The sequence below is a fragment of the Diadema antillarum genome, unplaced genomic scaffold, assembly GCF_040938485.1.
Source record: "Diadema antillarum isolate AM-2024a unplaced genomic scaffold, OU_Dant_1.0 seq00001050_RagTag, whole genome shotgun sequence".
NCBI classification, from domain to species: Eukaryota; Metazoa; Echinodermata; class Echinoidea; order Diadematoida; family Diadematidae; genus Diadema; species Diadema antillarum.
This window is the reverse complement of record NW_027271880.1, coordinates 308,588-319,091: the sequence shown is the minus strand read 5'-3', so window position 1 is coordinate 319,091 and position 10,504 is coordinate 308,588.

Genomic DNA, 10,504 nt, shown 5'->3' with positions numbered 1-10,504 from the left:
GGAAGTATTCATTTCTGGATCAGATATGATTATGGAATGCAGACGTATATCGTCATGCTTTTCAATTTTTCTTTAAGTGGTCCTTAGGTAGCTGAAATAGCAGACATATTGTCTCTGCTTGGTTCACAAACATTAAAGGGTCATCTGCCACTAAAGGGCGGGGCTCAGGGGATCAGCCTTTGCTTCACTTAATTTCTGTCTATATATGGGCAATAGCATAAAACGTTTTTGAAGAGGTGATGAAATTTTTAGTGGTTTAATATTGCAGTCTCCTCAGTAGTCAATACTTTTTTCTTTCCTCTTTTTAAGGTAAAGCAATCTTAGACAGAGGTGTGTTAATTCACTGGGGGAATAGGATCATTCTTTTTTTCCTTTTTTTTTACATCAAAAGGGGAAGAATGGGAATTAGTAATTTTTGGAAAGTACATAAATTTTTCCGTAACGGTAATAACATATACATGATGAATGCTCGACCTGAAATGGAAAATGAACAGAGACCTTGTTTGTTGGCAATAATTGCATCCTAGGATTCGTCATCACCGAACCTCTATCCAGATCTGCATTTTCATATGCCTCTTGTATTGACTTCATGCAGTTTCACAAGAATACCACCACAGGGTTGGTTGGGGAGGGGGGTGGGTGGTATACTGGCAATGGCAAGACAAAAGGATCTTGTCCAAGGTAGCTGAAAAGAGAAAAAAATAAAGGCACGTAGGGGTGATGAGAACAGCAGTAGATCGGTTAATGTAGGAGTTTATGAGGTGTGAAGGCGCAGTGTCATTAACCTTCTCTCAGACTTTCCCTGGCACTGACCTCGCGGGAGTTTTATGGGATGCCGTATTCCTGCCGTGCAGTAGGAAATGCGACACGATTAGCTGTACCAACTGAATTTTGGACGATGAGGCGAGGGTTATTGATTGGATAAGTGGATGATATTGGACACTTCCCTCATAGCGCCCGCATCCCCTGGACGACGAGCGCCACTCGTCAATGGACGAGTGGATGTGACCACGTGGATACGGGCTGGTAGGTTACAAGGCAGAGGCAACTTTGAGTGCATTTAAGGACCACGAGTCATTCGCGAGATGGGTATGCACCCAAGGCACCCAAGAATTGTGAATGCCATGAATGTGTGATATCTCCTCATCGGTTGGGGGGGGGGGGAGATTGAGGAATATACACTGGTGTTGTATTTCCTTCTCTTTCACTCTCTCTCTCCTTCAAACATACACAAAGACAGGCACATAATCTTTCTCCCCGTCTTTCTCTCTCTCTCTCATTCTGTCTTTCTCTTTCATTCTTGAGAAAAAATGTTTACACCTTGCCGTGATGGGCAGACACCTGGCAATTTTCGGATCCATTGGCAGGCACCTGAGAAGGATTCTGCGCTAGATTTGCTCACTCGGAATAAAACAGGAAAAAAAGCTCGCTCTGTTTGAGGCGAGGGGATTATGACAGAGTGCTGACGATAGAGCGAAGAGATGTACAGCTTCGTGCCTGTATGCGATAGGCTTTACCTTCTATTTCAATTCAGTTTCACTCGGCACTTGTTGACAAGATCCCATGAAATGTTGTTGGAAAAATGCAGTTAAAATGCTGATGTGAGCAGGCAGTGCTTAGCAACAAGCTTTGGTCCATGGTAGTACATTGGATAAAGTTGGCTGATATTGCACAGTAGTGTGGAGTGTGGGAAGACAAGAGGAGATAGAGGTATAAACATTGCCGTAGGACTGGGAAGTGACTAAGACACACCCATAGAATTAGAAAGGAATCAAGGTAGACAGAGGAACACAGTAGAGAACTGTTCATGATGCATACGTACAGCACATGAGAGTAATGAAAACACTCCTTCATTGATTGTGTGCATGTTTTCCCCCACAAAGAAAATTTACCCTCTTTAGAGTGTAAACATTCTGCCATGATAGTCAACAACATAACAAACCCCCATTATTCATTTTGTTCCACCTACCCTTCCCTCCATCCCCTCCCCCCTCCCCCTTTCCCCTGGTAACACCCTAATACCCGCAAAGAAGTAAAAGGAACCATACCAGAAAACCAAGATGCAGCAATTCCAAATGCCCAAAGGTGGATGGAGATGGAATCTTCTCCTTAACCCTTTCAGCCTCATCACCTGAAAATGCCACTGATCCTCTATGCAAACATGCTACCAATGGTGATGAGAGGGTTCAGACAGGGCCAAATGAGGGCCAGAAATGGAAAACTTTTAAGGCAAGCGCTTTTGTCAGCGGGAGGTGAAAAGGAGCGGTGGCGAAGTGAGGTGTCAATTAAGTCATTGAAGTTTGCCTCCCATCTCTGCAGGAGAGGACGGTGGAGGATCGTGTTTTACGGAAGGGTTTAGGAGACCGAGGTCTTTTACGGAGTGTGATGGTCACATATTGGTCTAATGAAAGAGAGGGAATTGATACAGTCAAGTCAATTTGTGTATCACTCTAATTAGAGATTGGAGAGTATGTACTCTCAGATATCGGCAGGTGTTTTGTCATGCCCAACAACAGCAACATAAAATATCACTGTGTAACATGTGTTGTAAGGTATATGATAGGTATAGATATTAGCAGCTGTTTTATCATGTACAACGACAGCAGCAAAAAAATGTCTCTGCACAATATGTGTTGTACAAGGAAGGCTATGAGTATATTGGTGCATGCTGACAGTGATTACTTATGACCTACAGTTCTTTATATTGTTTTTAGGCACTTAAAAAGTTTTTTTTTTGGTGGGGGGGGGGGGTATGAGATGCTTAGTTTCGGCCTAGCTGGAGCTTGTGCCGGCAGAATAAACAGGGGGCTGCCAAAGTGAAGTTTCAGCACACATGCAGTACACCTGTGCTGGGCTAATGCAGAAAATGTCCTTGTCGTTCTATCTATCTATCTATCTATCTATCTGTCTATCTATCTATCTATCTATCTATCTATCTATCTATCTATCTATCTATCTATCTATCTATCTATCTCTTTCCTATGAGCCATGGTGGAGTAGCTCTTTTTGTATGGCATGTTATGTTGTTTGGGCTTGTCTGTGATGATTAGATGTGAAATGTGGGACCATTATTGAATCACAGACTGGGAAGGGAATCTAGGATGGCATCAGTGAAGGAAGAGAGGAATAAACCAGAGTAAAATAGGATCGTCCAACTTCATCGTGACGAGATTGGGTTCTCATCCATTCAGAATTGTGAAAGATTGATGAAGAAAATAGGTTAGGGGAGGAGAGGTTATCTATGGCCAAAAAAACTCATGTTGCTCATACAAGTTATGGAAACTTGCTGGTATGAATTCTCTCTTTGTTAGTTTGAAGTTTCAGCCACTGTGATAAACTCACCTCAGTCCTTGCAGCTAGTGCTCAATAACAATGATTTTATCAAATCTCCTTTCCTGCCACTTGCACAGTGGTTATGTCACACACTCTCGTTCTGCAAGTTTATAGGATAAAACCACATTTCTGTGCAACTTGGTGAAGCATATTTTCTTTGTGGGATATCACTGTACCTAACCCAGCACATTTGGAAAGTTACTGGGCACATTTGAATGGATACAAAGAGAGTTGATGTGTAACGTACTTTTGACTTTAATTGTGCTTTGATATAGAGAATGATAGATTTTCATCAATGAAATCTCATCTTCTTTGGAGGTATCGGAAGAGCATCCACAGTCGATGCAGCAAAATTTCACCAGACCTTTGCTTTCTCCACCATGTCTTGTCACACTCGAGAAAACTCAGTGAGACCCCCGAGCAAGTCGTTTTTAATTCAGATGCTGAAATTAAGATCAGCCTAAACTGTCACAATGTGAGTTTAATGTCAACAAAGTGAAAACAAAGTTTGTCAGAATATGACAAGAAAACCTGGGGCATCAAATACATCACAATTTGTAAAATGGGAATCTCCTATAGACAAGTTTTTGCTTCATTCTTTGCTAGGCTTGAGGTGCAAAACTGCACCAACAAAAAATTTTTCAAAATATAGGGGAGAAAAAGAAAACCTCCAGGCAAAAAAAAACCTAAAAACCAAAGATTCAAGGCTACAGTACATCCATGCCAGCTCAAGACAGAAACTCTGCCATATTAGTGAGAGTGATGCCAGAGCGCAAGAACCTGCTCGTAATCTAAGGAAGGCATCCAGTGCAACATTTCAGATTCGATATGAAACCGTATCCCGCGAGGGGAGAGATCGTCCAGAGATATGGGACACGCTTTCCCAGTCCAAATGGAGGTGTTTTCTAGTTTCCTCCAAACGGGAAAATTAGGTTGCTCATATAGCAATCCATCAAATACTTCACCTGAGATGATTATGTGCTCTGGCTTCTCTTCTGGGGATCGTGAGATAACGTTTGTTCCACATATCAAAACTCCTTTGAGCGTGGTTTTTTGGCCTGTGCGATGCAAGCTGATGCAGGAAGTGGAACCTAAAGCTGGGCTTTGCGCTTCAATTTATTTCAACTGAAGTTTGATTAGTAGGAAGGATCTCTCCTTTTCAACTTGTGATCAACATTAATACACATTCCTCACTCAAACTATTCTTTCAGAAGTCAAATAAATTGGTATTTATAATCATCATCATTGTTGTTATGGTAATGATGATGACTGTAATTATAATTATTGTTATTGTAACACATTACTGCTGTATGAAGTTGATTGAATGAGGAATATTCATGTCAGGTACAAGCAGTAACAAATAAAAAGAAAAAAAGTAAACATAGGTGTCCATATGCTTCGACAACATGTGCAAAGATGGATTCCTTTTTGTCTGTGCATGATGATCGATTTGTAAAATTCCTCATGCTGTGCACGTTTGATATAGGTCACTTTCTCTTTCTGGGGAAAAAAAAAATATAGCGGTTAAACTGGGGCAGGTGGGAAGGACAGGCTCTTTATCCCCTTTCACTGAAAGAAACCCAAAACTATTGGGTATTCTACACATTTCAGTGAAACTCGCCTCAGAATTCTTTTCGGAAGTGATACCTTGTAACTCACTGCTTTCATAGTAACAAACTACCAACTCTGCCTCCTTTTTTTCCATTTAGACGGATACTATTGGCATTCTTCCTGTAACATAAGGCTTGTGAGAGAGTCAGGCCAAGTTCACTGAAAAGTTGATAAAACTGGAAATTGTACATGAAGACTACTAAAGGAAGTGAAAGAAAACATGGATCTGTCTTAACCGAAAATACAGAAAGCTTGCTTAACAAAACTTCGTGCTGTGGTGGAGAAAAAGAGAAAAGTATGGATGAATGAATGAATGAGGGGGGGGGGGGAGTGTGGCAAAGTGAGATGGGTGGAACTATAGGGAGGATAGAAGAAGGCAGAGGAAAATCAAAGAAAGGAAAGGTGAGTGATAGGTATATGGTGAAATAAGAGGTGAGAGAGATTGGGAAAGAGAGAAAGAGAAGTATTGGGGGACACGGGTCGATGATAGCACCAACTCCCGATTCATAGGACTGGGTTTTCTCAGTATGGGGTGCAGTGTGTGTCTGCACCGTCAGCGTGTGAAGTACATGCTGATTACGCGAGTGTGAACAGATCCGGGGGAAAAACTAGTTCACATTTAAGAGGACGCCGCTGCCTCGGGAGGTAGGAGATGCTTTCGGGGGTACTGCCGTCCTCCATCGTTGTCGAGAGCTGGGGAAAATAGCCGGGTCACTCGATGGAAACGAGGAGAAAGTATGCAGCGTGAAAGAGTGGTTGAAGAGGGGAGAGGAAAGGAGAACAGCGAGACAGATTATATACACTCACCATCTCTCAGTCACGAGGGAATTCAAGAGGAGAGTTCACTTTAAGGTCATGTTGGGGGAAAGTAGACTTGGATTTATCATTATAAATATTTTTTTTGGGGGGTGTATAACTTTTATGAGAGGATGACGGGTATGATATTACTTGTTCACATTGGTCATAAGTAGGGCACAATTTCCTTAGCTGCTTTTTTTTTGGGGGGGGGGGAGAAAGTTGCAGTTGTTTAGAAAAGCGCTCAGATTTGGAAAGTACAGCGCCTATTGTAGGTAAGAGCTCAAGATCTGTATCATTAAAGCTTGTTTAGGGAGAGAAATGTGTAAATCATAAAGGCTAGACATCCTTTAAGTAAGTCTGGTGACGGTTGTATATCCTTGAGTGTGACATGTCAGTGGTATGCATGTTATGCGCATTGATGCGTTGATTTCACATCAGTGGTAGATAGCCCGGGTGAGAGAATGCAGGAAGCTCAGGGGTGAGTTAGTGGTCACAGCACTTTGTCGCAATTAGGAAGAACCGGAGACAGAGAGTAAATCTCCGCCGCTGACAGATTACAAGGGAGGGAAAAAAAAAAGATTGCCAAGAATGCTCAACTCACCCAACATGATAGTGTGGGAAACCGCTCACACACACACACAAAAAAATGGTGCGCACATAGTTTGTGACATCGCCGAGGAGAGAGTTACATAGCGTAAATTCGTCTGGAGCATTCAATAGCGTGGAGATGTAATCGTAACCGAGGACGAGAGAAAAAGGGGAAATGGTGCAAGGTCGGGACGCGAGCGAGTGATCGGTGCAGAGAGATTGTACGCTTGAACTTGTTTCAACAAATAAACCCCTGTGCGCAATTTCCTGTAAGAAAGCTAATTGCATTTTCAGAGATCTGTGAAGAAGAGATTTGGGATTGTGCAATCTTAGAGCTCAGTGACTACCCTAGTTAGGAACTTTTCTTTTTGCGTGTATTACAGGCAATCCTGTTAAAGGGTTTGTGCAATTGTAGTTGTACTTGAGTTTTTAGGTGACCCTGGTGACCTCCTGATTGAAAACTGTCATAATTCAATCATTTTTTTCAATGTAAGGGGGTGAGGGCACACATCTGTTTAAAATACGGTGTAGTTTGATTTTTAAAAATATATGTTCAGAATGAGTGAGGTTAAAATAACTGCATTTATGCAGGATTTTATTGGATTTTCAACACTGAAAACAAAAATCACATGGTTGCAAATGAAACATTTTGAATCTCCAGACTGCACATGCCTAAACAGTGACCGGAGCGTGACCCTGGGCACCCGAGTGCATAACATGGACCTCGTGTGACGAGTTGCATTGTGGGATTTAAAAGAAAGAAAAAAAAAAAAGATTTCTTCATGTGCCATTCACACATGCGGAACAGGGCAAATTATTGTCAGAGTCTCCTAAAAAATGAATTAAGCTGGACCAAGTTTTGCATCATGATGTGTATCAAGAGAGTTAGGGAATTTTGTGTGTGTGCGTGTGTGTGTGTGTGTGTGTGTGTGTGTGTGTGTGTGTGTGTGTGTGTGTGTGTGTGTGTGTGTGTGTATGTGCATACACACATGTGACATAAGAAGAGGCCATTTTTCACTTTACATTGCAAAATTCAGTTGAAAAAGAACAACAACTTCCATTTTAGGTGCATGTGAACAGAACTTTTGTAATTGGTTGGGATTTCCAGGGGGGGGGGGGGGAATGGGGAGGGAGAAGTAACATTTGTTGACTCTCAATTTCACACAGCAATTTTTGTTCATTGAAGAAGATGATGATGAGAAGAAAAAGAGCCATATGAGGCATGGTCTTGGAATTTACCTGCAGAGGAAATGAGTGACTTTCAACAGTAACTCATGCATCTTACATGTGTATCCACTGTCAGCAATAATGGCCCATTGTGTCCAGTCCATTGTTATGTGCTTCGTCACTTTCAAAGCGGATATCAGCCAGCCGCCCTGCGGCTTGTTGTGTGCTGCATTTCATATCTTCTCTTTGGTGTGATACATGGCTTAGGAATGGTAGGCAACCTGGGGATATGTTTTCAGCAAGAATTGTTATTTGAAAAGAGATATGATGTAAATTTTGAACCGTGAAAATTTCTGGTGGTGACTCATTGGTAGGATAATGTTCATTGTACCAGAGGTTCTGAATGACAAAGAGTCAAAAATCAATTCAAACTGAAAAAACTGTCTTGGCCACGATTAAAAGTCCCAAACACTTCATTACCTAAAAAAAACATCAAAAACTCTTGTTCTCCCATATGTTTAAAGACATGTATGGTGAGAGAATGTAGATAAAATTGTTACCTCTGTGTATTCTAGTGCAGTGGCTATTAAAGTGAGGAGAAGCAGCAGGTGATATTGGTGAAATATAAGCTTGTACAGCTGTGCAAAACAAAGAGTTGACGATGTAGATTTAGCACTATGACATTCTTGTTGATTGTCAAACAACTAAACTTAATATGCCGAAAATTTTTTCCTGTTTCCTCTCTTGTGACTTATTTTCATCTACTCTTGCTTCCCCTCTTTGAACTTTTGCTTCGCAGAGAAACAATGGTCAGCAACATCGTCGATGAGGTTTCCGGCATTGCGAGATGTCCGTACAAACCCGTACCACAACACCACGGCACTCTTCACTGAAGATGGCGACCTGTACACGGGGACCGTCATGGACTTCATGGCCCCGGGACGCCGTTGGTCTATTCGGACCTTTGGGCCCCTCCCGTGTCCTCCGGACTGCCCAGCTCAACTCAAAAGTGGCTAAGAACAGTGAGTTTGTTGTTGGCGATAAATGTGGTTCAAGGCATTATTTACCATTTTCTGCTGATAAAAACAAAATTCAGCTTTTAGTGCTTTAAAATAAGTTCTAAAATGGAAGTTACGGATAGAAACAACCAGTGGGAAAAAAGTTAATCAATATCATCAAATGTTAAATATAGTTACATATACAAAATGTTGAACAATAGTTTACCTGGTATAATAAAATTGTTTCTAGACTAAACCATGTACAGTTACGTTTATGTGAGAAAAATAGAGATATCTTCTTATATTTTAGACTTTTATTGCAAAATCTTTATATGATAAGAATGTTTGTGATACAACTGACCTACACAATATTGCATCAAATGTGATAACTCAAACATTTTTTTTTAAAATCACTGCTCCCAATGGTAACCTTTAAAGAAAATAGCACCCTTTAAAAGTCTGCAAAAAACAAAACAAACAAGTCAGCTTATTTATATCCCCCAACCCTCACAAAGTCTTCTCTTTGTGCATTTGCTTTACCTTTGTGTTGTCATGATTGAGTAGACTCGGTCTCCTTTACTCTGAAAAAAAAAGTATTGCAATTGCCAACTGCATATTATACTTATCCTATATAACAACTTCAACAGGAAATATTGGACATAAATCGTAATTTGTTACATCTGTATCATATCCTGCCTTTCTTTGAAAGCTTTCATGAATTATTAAAGAGGACTCATTTTGTGAAGCTTTAAGAATTTGATCACTGAAGAAGGGAACTTTATTGTTCAAAAACTAATAAAAATGTAATAAGATAAAATAAAAGAATTATGAATCATACTAAAAAACCTCCTCTCTAATTTCTCCATGTCTATTATCTTCTGTCACTCAGACCCCAACTTCGTCTCATCATACGAGATTGGGGCCATAACGTCTATTTCTTCTTCAGGGAGACAGCAGTTGGAGTTCAGATAACTGTGAGACAGGTGAGAACACATACCAAATCCATTTCCCAAATATCGTATTGCATTGATGCTTGTCAATATACCCTACTAATATGGCACTGCAAAGTGCATACATTTGAATACATGCCCGTCAGTTAGTATTGGACCTCTAGCAAAGAAAAATTTTAAATTTCCAATGAAACTATGCAGATGTCAGGGGATGCTATCACTTACTCGAGAATCATGACCAAAGTGTTAATGCTTATGTTTCTTTCATGATCACTAAAGTGGTGCTTGTAGAGTAACAGAGAATATGACTGTATTTTTCAGAAGTTTGCTGCTATCGTGCTTGCCCGAGCGTCTGCAGATCCAAATCGAGTGAGGTTTTATTAAAGCCACAGAAAGTGCCTTGACTCCTCTGTTGCACTGGTTCCGCCATGTGAGAGAAGGTGGAAATTAAATTGTGCATTTAACCATCATCTGACAGTTACAAAGAATCCCGGGAGAGAGAGAGAGAGCACTGAAATTCCCCTGTTATCATCATGAGTTTTAATCACACCCTGCCATTTATCAAAGGTAAACAAAAACTAGCCTGTCTACTGTACCACCCAAATCTTGCACATTTGATTATATTCTCATGCTGGAATCACTGTCGGGCTTCCAATGTGTGCCTAACTCTTCATGAATCCAGTCTCAACCAAAGAAAGAGAGAAATGGAGAGAGAGGGGGAGAGGAAGGTAGAGAAGGAGAGAGAGAATGAGAGATAAAGAGTAAGAAAGATGTATACTTGGGGAGTATTACACCAATGGAATAAAGAAAGCCGCGCTGCATTGCTTTAATACGGGAAGAAAAATAGGCCGGAATGTCATCTGGGTGCGCTGACGTCACGCGGTACAGATGGGGGCAGCAGGACGGATGGGCGTCTTATCTTACATACATATCGCCTCAGATTAGTCTATATCTGCTTGCATGCGCCATTATTTTTCTTGAGTGGAAAAGTGGAGGCATGTTCAACGGAGCCTGGCAAATAAAAGGCTCAGCCGCAGGAGCGCCACCCCACCCTGTCGT